Source organism: Astyanax mexicanus, unplaced genomic scaffold, assembly GCF_023375975.1.
Source record: "Astyanax mexicanus isolate ESR-SI-001 unplaced genomic scaffold, AstMex3_surface scaffold_46, whole genome shotgun sequence".
In the NCBI taxonomy this organism is placed as follows: domain Eukaryota; kingdom Metazoa; phylum Chordata; class Actinopteri; order Characiformes; family Acestrorhamphidae; genus Astyanax; species Astyanax mexicanus.
The window spans coordinates 415,001-425,000 of record NW_026040056.1 but is presented as its reverse complement, the minus strand read 5'-3'; the positions used below and the strand labels follow the sequence as shown (position 1 = coordinate 425,000).

The 10,000-nt window shown below is 45.4% G+C and overlaps 9 non-coding genes and 35 pseudogenes across 9 annotated transcripts; all 44 read left to right on the top strand.

Annotated features, from left to right (window-relative positions):
- LOC125796415 (5S ribosomal RNA) overlaps positions 1–95 on the top strand; it is a 119-nt pseudogene extending 24 nt beyond the window's left edge.
- Positions 96–205: 110 nt separating this feature from the next.
- Positions 206–324, top strand: LOC125796436 (5S ribosomal RNA; annotated as a pseudogene).
- A 110-nt stretch (positions 325–434) lies between these two features.
- On the top strand, positions 435–553 carry LOC125796440 (5S ribosomal RNA; annotated as a pseudogene).
- A 110-nt stretch (positions 554–663) lies between these two features.
- Positions 664–782, top strand: LOC125796441 (5S ribosomal RNA; annotated as a pseudogene).
- Positions 783–892: 110 nt separating this feature from the next.
- On the top strand, positions 893–1,011 carry LOC125795764 (5S ribosomal RNA). Its single transcript, XR_007434756.1, has one exon. It is a non-coding gene; the product is annotated as a 5S ribosomal RNA (ribosomal RNA).
- Positions 1,012–1,121: 110 nt separating this feature from the next.
- Positions 1,122–1,240, top strand: LOC125796393 (5S ribosomal RNA; annotated as a pseudogene).
- Positions 1,241–1,350: 110 nt separating this feature from the next.
- On the top strand, positions 1,351–1,469 carry LOC125796404 (5S ribosomal RNA; annotated as a pseudogene).
- A 110-nt stretch (positions 1,470–1,579) lies between these two features.
- On the top strand, positions 1,580–1,698 carry LOC125796390 (5S ribosomal RNA; annotated as a pseudogene).
- A 110-nt stretch (positions 1,699–1,808) lies between these two features.
- LOC125796408 (5S ribosomal RNA) lies at positions 1,809–1,927 on the top strand (annotated as a pseudogene).
- A 110-nt stretch (positions 1,928–2,037) lies between these two features.
- LOC125796430 (5S ribosomal RNA) lies at positions 2,038–2,156 on the top strand (annotated as a pseudogene).
- A 110-nt stretch (positions 2,157–2,266) lies between these two features.
- LOC125796342 (5S ribosomal RNA) lies at positions 2,267–2,385 on the top strand. Its single transcript, XR_007435334.1, has one exon. It is a non-coding gene; the product is annotated as a 5S ribosomal RNA (ribosomal RNA).
- A 110-nt stretch (positions 2,386–2,495) lies between these two features.
- On the top strand, positions 2,496–2,614 carry LOC125796369 (5S ribosomal RNA; annotated as a pseudogene).
- Positions 2,615–2,724: 110 nt separating this feature from the next.
- LOC125796442 (5S ribosomal RNA) lies at positions 2,725–2,843 on the top strand (annotated as a pseudogene).
- Positions 2,844–2,953: 110 nt separating this feature from the next.
- LOC125796312 (5S ribosomal RNA) lies at positions 2,954–3,072 on the top strand. Its single transcript, XR_007435304.1, has one exon. It is a non-coding gene; the product is annotated as a 5S ribosomal RNA (ribosomal RNA).
- A 110-nt stretch (positions 3,073–3,182) lies between these two features.
- LOC125796439 (5S ribosomal RNA) lies at positions 3,183–3,301 on the top strand (annotated as a pseudogene).
- Positions 3,302–3,411: 110 nt separating this feature from the next.
- Positions 3,412–3,530, top strand: LOC125796303 (5S ribosomal RNA). The gene has a single exon (XR_007435295.1). It is a non-coding gene; the product is annotated as a 5S ribosomal RNA (ribosomal RNA).
- Positions 3,531–3,640: 110 nt separating this feature from the next.
- Positions 3,641–3,759, top strand: LOC125796034 (5S ribosomal RNA). Its single transcript, XR_007435026.1, has one exon. It is a non-coding gene; the product is annotated as a 5S ribosomal RNA (ribosomal RNA).
- Positions 3,760–3,869: 110 nt separating this feature from the next.
- LOC125796208 (5S ribosomal RNA) lies at positions 3,870–3,988 on the top strand. Its single transcript, XR_007435200.1, has one exon. It is a non-coding gene; the product is annotated as a 5S ribosomal RNA (ribosomal RNA).
- Positions 3,989–4,098: 110 nt separating this feature from the next.
- Positions 4,099–4,217, top strand: LOC125796412 (5S ribosomal RNA; annotated as a pseudogene).
- A 110-nt stretch (positions 4,218–4,327) lies between these two features.
- Positions 4,328–4,446, top strand: LOC125796361 (5S ribosomal RNA; annotated as a pseudogene).
- A 110-nt stretch (positions 4,447–4,556) lies between these two features.
- Positions 4,557–4,675, top strand: LOC125796433 (5S ribosomal RNA; annotated as a pseudogene).
- Positions 4,676–4,784: 109 nt separating this feature from the next.
- LOC125796380 (5S ribosomal RNA) lies at positions 4,785–4,903 on the top strand (annotated as a pseudogene).
- A 71-nt stretch (positions 4,904–4,974) lies between these two features.
- LOC125795899 (5S ribosomal RNA) lies at positions 4,975–5,093 on the top strand. The gene has a single exon (XR_007434891.1). It is a non-coding gene; the product is annotated as a 5S ribosomal RNA (ribosomal RNA).
- Positions 5,094–5,203: 110 nt separating this feature from the next.
- LOC125796398 (5S ribosomal RNA) lies at positions 5,204–5,322 on the top strand (annotated as a pseudogene).
- Positions 5,323–5,432: 110 nt separating this feature from the next.
- LOC125796425 (5S ribosomal RNA) lies at positions 5,433–5,551 on the top strand (annotated as a pseudogene).
- Positions 5,552–5,661: 110 nt separating this feature from the next.
- LOC125796387 (5S ribosomal RNA) lies at positions 5,662–5,780 on the top strand (annotated as a pseudogene).
- Positions 5,781–5,889: 109 nt separating this feature from the next.
- Positions 5,890–6,008, top strand: LOC125796378 (5S ribosomal RNA; annotated as a pseudogene).
- A 71-nt stretch (positions 6,009–6,079) lies between these two features.
- Positions 6,080–6,198, top strand: LOC125795898 (5S ribosomal RNA). The gene has a single exon (XR_007434890.1). It is a non-coding gene; the product is annotated as a 5S ribosomal RNA (ribosomal RNA).
- A 110-nt stretch (positions 6,199–6,308) lies between these two features.
- LOC125796403 (5S ribosomal RNA) lies at positions 6,309–6,427 on the top strand (annotated as a pseudogene).
- A 110-nt stretch (positions 6,428–6,537) lies between these two features.
- Positions 6,538–6,656, top strand: LOC125796424 (5S ribosomal RNA; annotated as a pseudogene).
- A 110-nt stretch (positions 6,657–6,766) lies between these two features.
- On the top strand, positions 6,767–6,885 carry LOC125796434 (5S ribosomal RNA; annotated as a pseudogene).
- A 110-nt stretch (positions 6,886–6,995) lies between these two features.
- Positions 6,996–7,114, top strand: LOC125796350 (5S ribosomal RNA; annotated as a pseudogene).
- Positions 7,115–7,224: 110 nt separating this feature from the next.
- LOC125796409 (5S ribosomal RNA) lies at positions 7,225–7,343 on the top strand (annotated as a pseudogene).
- A 110-nt stretch (positions 7,344–7,453) lies between these two features.
- On the top strand, positions 7,454–7,572 carry LOC125796400 (5S ribosomal RNA; annotated as a pseudogene).
- Positions 7,573–7,682: 110 nt separating this feature from the next.
- LOC125796432 (5S ribosomal RNA) lies at positions 7,683–7,801 on the top strand (annotated as a pseudogene).
- Positions 7,802–7,910: 109 nt separating this feature from the next.
- Positions 7,911–8,029, top strand: LOC125796429 (5S ribosomal RNA; annotated as a pseudogene).
- A 110-nt stretch (positions 8,030–8,139) lies between these two features.
- Positions 8,140–8,258, top strand: LOC125795654 (5S ribosomal RNA). Its single transcript, XR_007434646.1, has one exon. It is a non-coding gene; the product is annotated as a 5S ribosomal RNA (ribosomal RNA).
- Positions 8,259–8,368: 110 nt separating this feature from the next.
- Positions 8,369–8,487, top strand: LOC125796375 (5S ribosomal RNA; annotated as a pseudogene).
- A 264-nt stretch (positions 8,488–8,751) lies between these two features.
- Positions 8,752–8,870, top strand: LOC125796383 (5S ribosomal RNA; annotated as a pseudogene).
- Positions 8,871–8,980: 110 nt separating this feature from the next.
- On the top strand, positions 8,981–9,099 carry LOC125796423 (5S ribosomal RNA; annotated as a pseudogene).
- A 110-nt stretch (positions 9,100–9,209) lies between these two features.
- LOC125796401 (5S ribosomal RNA) lies at positions 9,210–9,328 on the top strand (annotated as a pseudogene).
- Positions 9,329–9,438: 110 nt separating this feature from the next.
- LOC125796418 (5S ribosomal RNA) lies at positions 9,439–9,557 on the top strand (annotated as a pseudogene).
- Positions 9,558–9,667: 110 nt separating this feature from the next.
- LOC125796357 (5S ribosomal RNA) lies at positions 9,668–9,786 on the top strand (annotated as a pseudogene).
- A 110-nt stretch (positions 9,787–9,896) lies between these two features.
- LOC125796399 (5S ribosomal RNA) overlaps positions 9,897–10,000 on the top strand; it is a 119-nt pseudogene continuing 15 nt past the window's right edge.

Here is a 10,000-nt window from a genome sequence, read left to right as displayed (position 1 = left end):
ACACACGATCTCGTCTGATCTCGGAAGCTAAGCAGGGTTTGGCCTGGTTAGTACTTGGATGGAAGATCACCTTTGAATACCAGGTGTTGTAAGCTTTTCCCCTCTTGCTTCTATTACCATGGTCTTGTTATACATTACTAGTTTGTTATCGGAATCCCAACATAGATGAAGTCGCATAAGTTGTCTTGATGAGAGTTCTGCAACCGCTTCCGGTTACACTACCCTGAGAACGCCTGATCACGTTTGATCTCGAAAGCTAAACAGGGTTTGGCCTGGTTAGTACTTGGATGGAAGATCACCTTTGAATACCAGGTGCTGTAAGCTTTTCCCCACTTGCTTCTATTACCATGGTCTTGTTATACATTACTAGTGTATTATCTGAAACCGAACATAGATGAAGTCGCATAAGTAGTCTTGATGAGAGTTCTGTAATCGCTTACGGTCACACAACCCTGAGAACGCCAGATCTCGTCTGATCTCGGAAGCTAAGCACCGTTTGGTCTTGTTAGTACTTGGATGGGAGACCACATGGCAATACCAGGTGATGTAAGCTTTTCCCCTCTTGCTTCCATTACCATGGTCTTGTTATACATTACTAGTTTGTTATCTGAAACCCAACATAGATGAAGTTGCATAAGTAGTCTTGATGAGAGCTCTGCAATGGCTTACGGTCACACTACACTGAGAAGGACGGATCTCGTCTGATCTCGGAAACTAAGCAGGGTTTGCCCTGGTTAGTTCTTGGATGGAAGACCACCTGGGAATACCAGGTGCTGTAAGCTTTTCCCCTCTTGCTTCTATTACCATTGTCTTGTTATACATTACTAGTTTGTTATCTGAAACCAAACATAGATGAAGTTGCATAAGTAGTCTTGATGAGAGTTTTGCAATAGCTTACGGTCACACTGCCCTGAGAACACCCGATCTCGTCTGATCTCGGAAGCTAAGCAGGGTTTGGCCTGGTTAGTACTTGGATGGGAGGCCACCTGGGAATACCAGGTGCTGTAAGCTTTTCCCCTCTTGCTTCTATGACCATGGTCTTGTTTTACATTACTACTGTGTTGTTTGAAACCCAACATAGATGAATTCGCATAAGTAGTCTTGATGAGAGTTCTGCAATCCCTTAAGGTCACACTACCCTGAGAACGCCCGATTTCGTCTAATCTTGGAAGCTAAGCAGGGTTTGGCCTGGATAGTACTTGGATGGGAGACCACCTGGGAATACCAGGTGCTGTAAGCCTTTCAGTTTTTGCTTCTATGACCATGGTCTTGTTATACATTAATAGTGTGTCATCTGAAACCCAACATAGATGAAGTCGCATAAGTAGTCTTGATGATAGTTCTGCAATCGCCTACGGTCACACTACCCTGAGAACGCGCAATCTCGTCTGATCTCGGAAGCTAAGCAGGGTTTGGCCTGGTTAGTACTTGGATGAGAGACCACCTGGGAATACCAGGTGCTGTAAGCTTTTCCCCTCTTGCTTCTATTACCATGGTCTTGTTATACATTACTAGTGTTTTGTTTGAAACCCAACATAGATGAAGTCGCATAAGTAGTCTTGATGAGAGTTCTGCAATCCCTTAAGGTCACACAACCCTGAGAACGCCAGATCTCGTCTGATCTCGGAAGCTAAGCAGGGTTTGGCCTGGTTAGTTCTTGGATGGGAGACCACCTGGGAATACCAGGTGCTGTAAGCTTTTCCCTTCTTGCTTCTATGACCATGGTCTTGTTATACATTACTAGTGTATTATCTGAAACCCAACATAGATGAAGTCGCATAAGTAGTCTTGATGAGAGATCTTCAATGGGTTACGGTCACACTACCCTGAGAACGCCCGTTCTCGTCTGATCTTGGAAGCTAAGCAGGGTTTGGTTTGGTTAGTACTTCGATGGGAGACCACCTGGGAATACCAGGTGCTGTAAGCTTTTCCCCTCTTGCTTCTATTACCATGGTCTTGTTATACATTACTAGTGTTTTGTTTGAAACCCAACATAGATGAAGTCGCATAAGTAGTCTTGATGAGAGTTCTGCAATCCCTTAAGGTCACACAACCTTGAGAACGCCAGATCTCGTCTGATCTCAGAAGCTCAGCAGGGTTTGGCCTGGATAGTTCTTGGATGGGAGACCACCTGGGAATACCAGGTGCTGTAAGCTTTTCCCCTCTTGCTTCTATGACCATGGTCATGTTATAAGTTACTAGTGTGTCATCTGAAACCCAACATAGATGAAGTCGCATAAATAGTCTTGATGAGAGTGTTGCAATCGCATACAGTCGCACTACCCTGAGAACGCCCGATCTCGTCTGATCTCGGAAGCTAAGCAGGGTTTGGCCTGGTTAGTTCTTGGATGGGAGACCACCTGGGAATACCAGGTGCTGTAAGCTTTTCCCCTCTTGCTTCTATGACCATGGTCTTGTTATACATTACTAGTGTATTATCTGAAACCCAACATAGATGAAGTCGCATAAGTAGTCTTGATGAGAGTTCTGCAATCCCTTAAGGTCACACAACCCTGAGAATGCCCGATCTCGTCTGATCTCGGAAGCTAAGCAGGGTTTGGCCTGGATAGTTCTTGGATGGGAGACCACCTGGGAATACCAGGTGCTGTAAGCTTTTCCCCTCTTGCTTCTATGACCATGGTCATGTTATAAGTTACTAGTGTGTCATCTGAAACCCAACATAGATGAAGTCGCATAAATAGTCTTGATGAGAGTGTTGCAATCGCATACAGTCGCACTACCCTGAGAACGCCCGATGTCGTCTGATCGCGGAAACTAAGCAGGGTTTGCCCTGGTTAGTACTTGGATGGAAGACCACCTGGGAATATCAGGTGCTGTAAGCTTTCCCCCTCTTGCTTCTGTGACCATGGTCTCGTTATACATTACTAGTGTATTATCTGAAACCCAACATAGATGAAGTCGCATAAGTAGTCTTGATGAGAGGTCAGCAATCGCTTACGGTCACACTACCCTGAGAATGCCCGATCTCGTCTGATCTTGGAAACTAAGCAGGGTTTGGCCTGGTTAGTACTTGGATGGGAGACCACTTGGAAATACCAGGTGCTGTAAGCTTTTCCCCTCTTGCTTCTATGACCGTGGTCTTGTTATACATTACTAGTGTGTAATCTAAAACCTAACATAGATGAAGTCGCATAAGTAGTCTTGATGAGAGTTCTACAATCGCTCACGGTCACACTACCCTGAGAACACACAATCTCGTCTGATCTCGGAAGCTAAGCAGGGATTGCCCTGGTTAGTGCTTGGATGGAACACCACCTGGGAATACCAGGTGCTGTAAGCTTTTCCTCTCTTGCTTCTATTACCATGGTCTTGTTATACATTACTAGTTTGTTATCTGAAACCAAACATAGATGAAGTTGCATAAGTAGTCTTGATGAGAGCTCTGCAAATGCTTACGGTCACACTGCCCTGAGAACGCCCGATCTAGTCTGATCTCGGAAACTAAGCAGGGTTTGGCCTGGTTAGTACTTGGATGGGAGACCACCTGGGAATACCAGGTGCTGTAAGCTTTTCCCCTCTTGCTTCTATGAACATTGTCTTGTTATACATTACTAGTGTATTATCTGAAACCCAACATAGATGAAGTCGCATAAGTAGTCTTGATAAGACGTCAGCAATCACTTACGGTCACACTACCCTGAGAATGCCCGATCTCGTCTGATCTCGGAAGCTAAGCAGGGTTTGGCCTGGTTAGTACTTGGATGGGAGACCTCCTGGGAATACCAGGTGCTGTAAGCCTTTCCCCTCTTGCTTCTATGACCATGGTCATGTTATACGTTACTAGTGTGTCATCTGAAACCCAACATAGATGAAGTCGCATAAGTAGTCTTGATGATAGTTCTGCAATCGCTTACAGTCACACTACCCTGAGAACGCCTGATCTCATCTGATCTCGGAAGCTAAGCAGTGTTTGGCCTGGTTAGTACTTGGATGGGAGACCACCTGGGAATACCAGGTGCTGTAAGCTTTTCCCCTCTTGCTTCTATGACCATGGTCTTGTTATACATTACTAGTGTGTAATCTAAAACCCAACATAGATGAAGTCGCATAAGTAGTCTTGATAAGAGCTCTGCAATCGTTTGCCGTCACACTACCCTGAGAACGCCCGATCTCGTCTGATCTCGGAAGCTAAGCAGGGTTTGTCCTCGTTAGTACTTGGATGGGAGACCACCTGGGAACACCAGGTGCTGTAAGCTTTTCCCCTCTTGCTTCTATTACCATGGTCTCGTTATACATTACTAGTTTGTTATTTGAAACGCAACATAGATGAAGTCGCATAATTTGTCTTGATGAGAGTTCTGCAATTGCTTACGGTCACACTACCCTGAGAACGCCCGATCTTGTCTGATCTCAGGAGCTAAGCAGGGATTGGCCTGGTTAGTACTTGGATGGGAGACCACCTGGGAATACCAGGTGCTGTAAGCTTTTCCCCTCTTGCTTCTATGACCATGGTCTTGTTATACATTACTAGTTTATTATCTGAAACCCAACATAGATGAAGTCGCATAAGTAGTCTTGATGATATCTCTGCAATCACATACAGTCACACTACCCTGAGAACGCTCGATCTCGTCTGATTTCGGAAGCTAAGCAGCGTTTGGCCTGGTTAGGACTTGGATGGGAGACCACCTGGGAATACCAGGTGCTGTAAGCTTTTCCCCTCTTGATTTATGACCATGGTCTTGTTATACGTTACTAGAGTGTTATCTGAAACCCAACATAGATGAAGTCGCATGAATAGTCTTGATGAGAGTGTTGCAATCGCATACAGTCACACTACCCTGAGAACGCCCGATCTCGTCTGATCTCGGAAGCTAAGCAGGGTTTGGCCTGGTTAGTACTTCGATGGGAGACCACATGGTAATACCAGGTGCTATAAGCTTTTCCCCTCTTGCTTCTGAAACCCAACATAGATGAAGTTGCATAAGTAGTCTTGATGAGAGCTCTGCAATGGCTTACGGTCACACTACCCTGAGAACGCCCGATCTCGTCAGATCTCGGAAGCTAAGCAGGGTTTGGCCTGGTTAGTACTTGGATGGGAGGCCACCTGGGAATTCCAGGTGCTGTAAGCTTTTCCCCTCTTGCTTCTATGACCATGGTCTTGATATACATTACTAGTGTGTAATCTAAAACCCAACATAGATGAAGTCGCATAAGTAGTCTTGATGAGAGTTTTGCAATCGCTTACGGTCACACTACCCTGAGAACGCCCGATCTCGTCTGATCTCGGAACCTAAGCAGGGTTTGCCCTGGTTAGTAGTTGGATGGAAGACCACCTGGGAATACCAGGTGCTGTAAGCTTTTCCCCTCTTGCTTCTATTACCATGGTCTTGTTATACATTACTAGTTTGTTATCTGAAACCAAACATAGATGAAGTTGCATAAGTAGTCTTGAAGAGAGCTTTGCAATAGCTCATGGTCACACTGCCCTGAGAACGCCTGATCTCTTCTGGTCTCGGAAACTAAGCAGGGTTTGGCCTGGTTAGTACTTGGATGGGAGACCACCTGGGTATACCAGGTGCTGTAAGCTTTTCCCCTCTTGCTTCTATGACCATGGTCTTGTTATACATTACTAGTGTGTTGTTTGAAACCCAACATAGATGAAGTCGCATAAGTAGTCTTGATGAGAATTATGCAATCCCTTAAGGTCACACAACCCTGAGAACGCCAGATCTCGTCTGATCTCGGAAGCTAAGCAAGGTTTGGCCTGGATAGTACTTGGATGGGAGACCACCTGGGAATACCAGGTGCTGTAAGCTTTTCCCCTCTTGATTTATGACCATGGTCTTGTTATACGTTACTAGAGTGTTATCTGAAACCCAACATAGATGAAGTCGCATGAATAGTCTTGATGAGAGTGTTGCAATCGCATACAGTCACACTACCCTGAGAACGCCCGATCTCGTCTGATCTCGGAAGCTAAGCAGGGTTTGGCCTGGTTAGTACTTCGATGGGAGACCACATGGTAATACCAGGTGCTATAAGCTTTTCCCCTCTTGCTTCTGAAACCCAACATAGATGAAGTTGCATAAGTAGTCTTGATGAGAGCTCTGCAATGGCTTACGGTCACACTACCCTGAGAACGCCCGATCTCGTCAGATCTCGGAAGCTAAGCAGGGTTTGGCCTGGTTAGTACTTGGATGGGAGGCCACCTGGGAATTCCAGGTGCTGTAAGCTTTTCCCCTCTTGCTTCTATGACCATGGTCTTGATATACATTACTAGTGTGTAATCTAAAACCCAACATAGATGAAGTCGCATAAGTAGTCTTGATGAGAGTTTTGCAATCGCTTACGGTCACACTACCCTGAGAACGCCCGATCTCGTTTGATCTCGGAACCTAAGCAGGGTTTGCCCTGGTTAGTAGTTGGATGGAAGACCACCTGGGAATACCAGGTGCTGTAAGCTTTTCCCCTCTTGCTTCTATTACCATGGTCTTGTTATACATTACTAGTTTGTTATCTGAAACCAAACATAGATGAAGTTGCATAAGTAGTCTTGAAGAGAGCTTTGCAATAGCTCATGGTCACACTGCCCTGAGAACGCCTGATCTCTTCTGGTCTCGGAAACTAAGCAGGGTTTGGCCTGGTTAGTACTTGGATGGGAGACCACCTGGGTATACCAGGTGCTGTAAGCTTTTCCCCTCTTGCTTCTATGACCATGGTCTTGTTATACATTACTAGTGTGTTGTTTGAAACCCAACATAGATGAAGTCGCATAAGTAGTCTTGATGAGAATTCTGCAATCCCTTAAGGTCACACAACCCTGAGAACGCCAGATCTCGTCTGATCTCGGAAGCTAAGCAAGGTTTGGCCTGGATAGTACTTGGATGGGAGACAACCTGGGTATACCAGGTGCTGTAAGCTTTTTCCCTCTTGCTTCTATGACCATGGTCTTGTTAGACGTTACTAGAGTGTTGTATGAAACCCAACATAGATGAAGTCACATAAATAGTCTTGATGAGAGTGTTGCAATCGCAAACAGTCACACTACCCTGAGAACGCCTGATCTCGTCTGATCTCGGAAGCTAAGCAGGGTTTGGCCTGGTTAGTACTTGGATGGAAGACCACCTGGGAATACCAGGTGCTGTAAGCTTTTCCCCTCTTGCTTCTATGACCATGGTCTTGTTATACATTACTAGTGTGTAATCTAAAACCCAACATATATGAAGTCGCATAAGTAGTCCTGATGAGAGTTCTACAATCGCTCACGGTCACACTACCCTGAGAACGCACGATCTCGTCTGATCTCGGAAGCTAAACAGGGATTGCCCTGGTTAGTACTTGGATGGAAGACCACCTGGGAATACCAGGTGCTGTAAGCTTTACTCCTCTTGCTTCTATGACCATGGTCTTGTTATACATTACTAGTTTGTTATCTGAATCCCAACATAGATGAAGTCGCATAAGTAGTCTTGATGAGAGCTCTGCTATCGCTTACGGACACACTACCCTGAGAATGCTCGATCTCGTCTGATCTCGGAAGCTAAGCAGGGTTTGTCCTGGTTAGTACTTGGATGGGAGACCACCTGGGAATACCAGGTGCTTTAAGCTTTTCCCCTCTTGCTTCTATGACCATGGTCTCGTTATACATTACTAGTGTATTATCTGAAACCCAACATAGATGAAGTCGCATAAGTAGTCTTGATGAGAATTCTGCAATCCATTAAGGTCACACAACCCTGAGAACTTCCTATCTCGTCTGATCTTGGAAACTAAGCAGGGTTTGGCCTGGTTAGTACTTGGATGGGAGACCACCTGGGAATACCAGGTGCTGTAAGCTTTTCCCCTCTTGCTTCTATGACCATGGTCTTGTTATACATTACTAGTGTGTAATATAAACCCAATATATATGAAGTCGCATAAGTAGTCTTGATGAGAGTTCTGCAATCACTTACGGTTACACTACCCTGAGAACGCCTGATCTCGTTTGATCTCGGAAGCTAAGCAGCTTTTGGCCTGGTTAGTACTTGGATGGGAGACCACCTGGGAATACCAGGTGCTGGAAGCTTTTCCACTCTTGCTTCTATGACCATGGTCTTGTTATACATTACTAGTGTGTAATCTAAAACCCAACATAGATGAAGTTGCATAAGTAGTCTTGATGAGAGTTCTGCAATCGCTTGCGGTCACACAACCCTGAGAACGCCCGATCTCGTCTGATCTCGGAAGCTAAGCAGGGTTTGGCCTGGTTAGTACTTGGATGGGAGACCACCTGGGAATACCAGGTGCTGTAAGCTTTTCCCCTCTTGCTTCTGTGACCATGGTCTCGTTATACATTACTAGTGTATTATCTGAAACCCAACATAGATGAAGTCGCATAAGTAGTCTTGATGAGAGGTCAGCAATCGCTTACGGGCACACTACCCTGAGAATGCCCGATCTCGTCTGATCTCGGAAGCTAAGCATGGTTTGGCCTGGTAAGTACTTGGATGGGAGACCACCTGGGAATACCAGGTGCTATAAGCTTTTCACTTTTTGCTTCTATGACCATGGTCTTGTTATACATTACTAGTGTGTCATCTGAAACCCAACATCTCGTCTGATCTCGGAAGCTATGCAGGGTTTGGTCTGGTTAGCACTTGGATGGGGGACCACCTGGGAATACCAGGTGCTGTAAGCTTTTACCCTCTTGCTTCTATGACCATGGTCTTGATATACATTACTAGTGTGTAATCTAAAACCCAACATAGATGAAGTCGCATAAGTATGCTTGATGAGAGTTCTGCAATCCCTTAAGGTCACACAACCCTGAGAATGCCCGATCTCGTCTGATCTCGGAAGCTAAACAGGGTTTGGCCTGGTTAGTACTTGAATGGGAGACCAGCTGGGAATACCAGGTGCTGTAAGCTTTTCCCCTCTTGCTTCTATTACCATGGTCTTCTTATACGTTACTTGTGTTTTATTTGAAACGCAACATAGACGAAGTCGCATAAGTTGTCTTGATGAGAGTTCTGCAATCGTTTACTTTTACACTACCCTGAGAACGCCTGATCTCGTTTGATCTCGGAAGCAAAGCAGGGTTTGGCCTGGTTAGTACTTGGATGGGAGACCACCTGGGAATAGCAGGTGCTGTAAGCTTTTCTCCTCTTGCTTCTATTACCATGGTCTTGTTATACATTACTAGTGTGTTACTTGAAACGCAACATAGATGAAGTCGCATAAGTAGTCTTGATGAGAGGTCAGCAATCGCTTACGGTCACGCTACCCTGAGAACGCCAGATCTCGTCTGATCTCGGAAGCTAAGCAGCGTTTGGCTTGGTTACTACTTGGATGGGTGACCACCTGGGAATACCAGGTGCTGTAAGCTTTTCCCCTCTTGCTTCTATGACCATGGTCTTGTTATACATTACTAGTGTGTAATCTAAAACCCAACATAGATGAAGTCGCATAAGTAGTCTTGATGAGATTTCTATAATCGCTCACGGTCACACTACCCTGAGAACACACGATCTCGTCTGATCTCGGAAGCTAAGCAGGGATTGTCCTGGTTAGTACTTGGATGGAAGACCACCTGGGAATACCAGGTGCTTTAAGCTTTTCCCCTCTTGCTTCTATGACCATGGTCTTGTTATACATTACTAGTTTGTTATCTGAAACCCAACATAGATGAAGTTGCATAAGTAGTCTTGATGAGAGCTTTGCAAAGGCTTACGGTTACACTACCCTGAGAACGCCAGATCTTGTCTGATCTCGGAAGCTAAGCAGGGTTTGACCTGGTTAGTACTTGGATGGGAGACCACCTGGGAATACCAGGTGCTGTAAGCTTTTCCCCTCTTGCTTCTGTGACCATGGTCTTGTTATACATTACTAGTGTATTATCTGAAACCGAACATAGATGAAGTCGCGTAAGTAGTCTTGATGAGAGTTTTGCAATCGCTTACGGTCACACTAGCCTGAGAACGCCCGATCTCGTCTGATCTCGGAAACTAAGCAGGGTTTGCCCTGGTTAGTACTTGGATGGAAGACCACCTGGGAATAC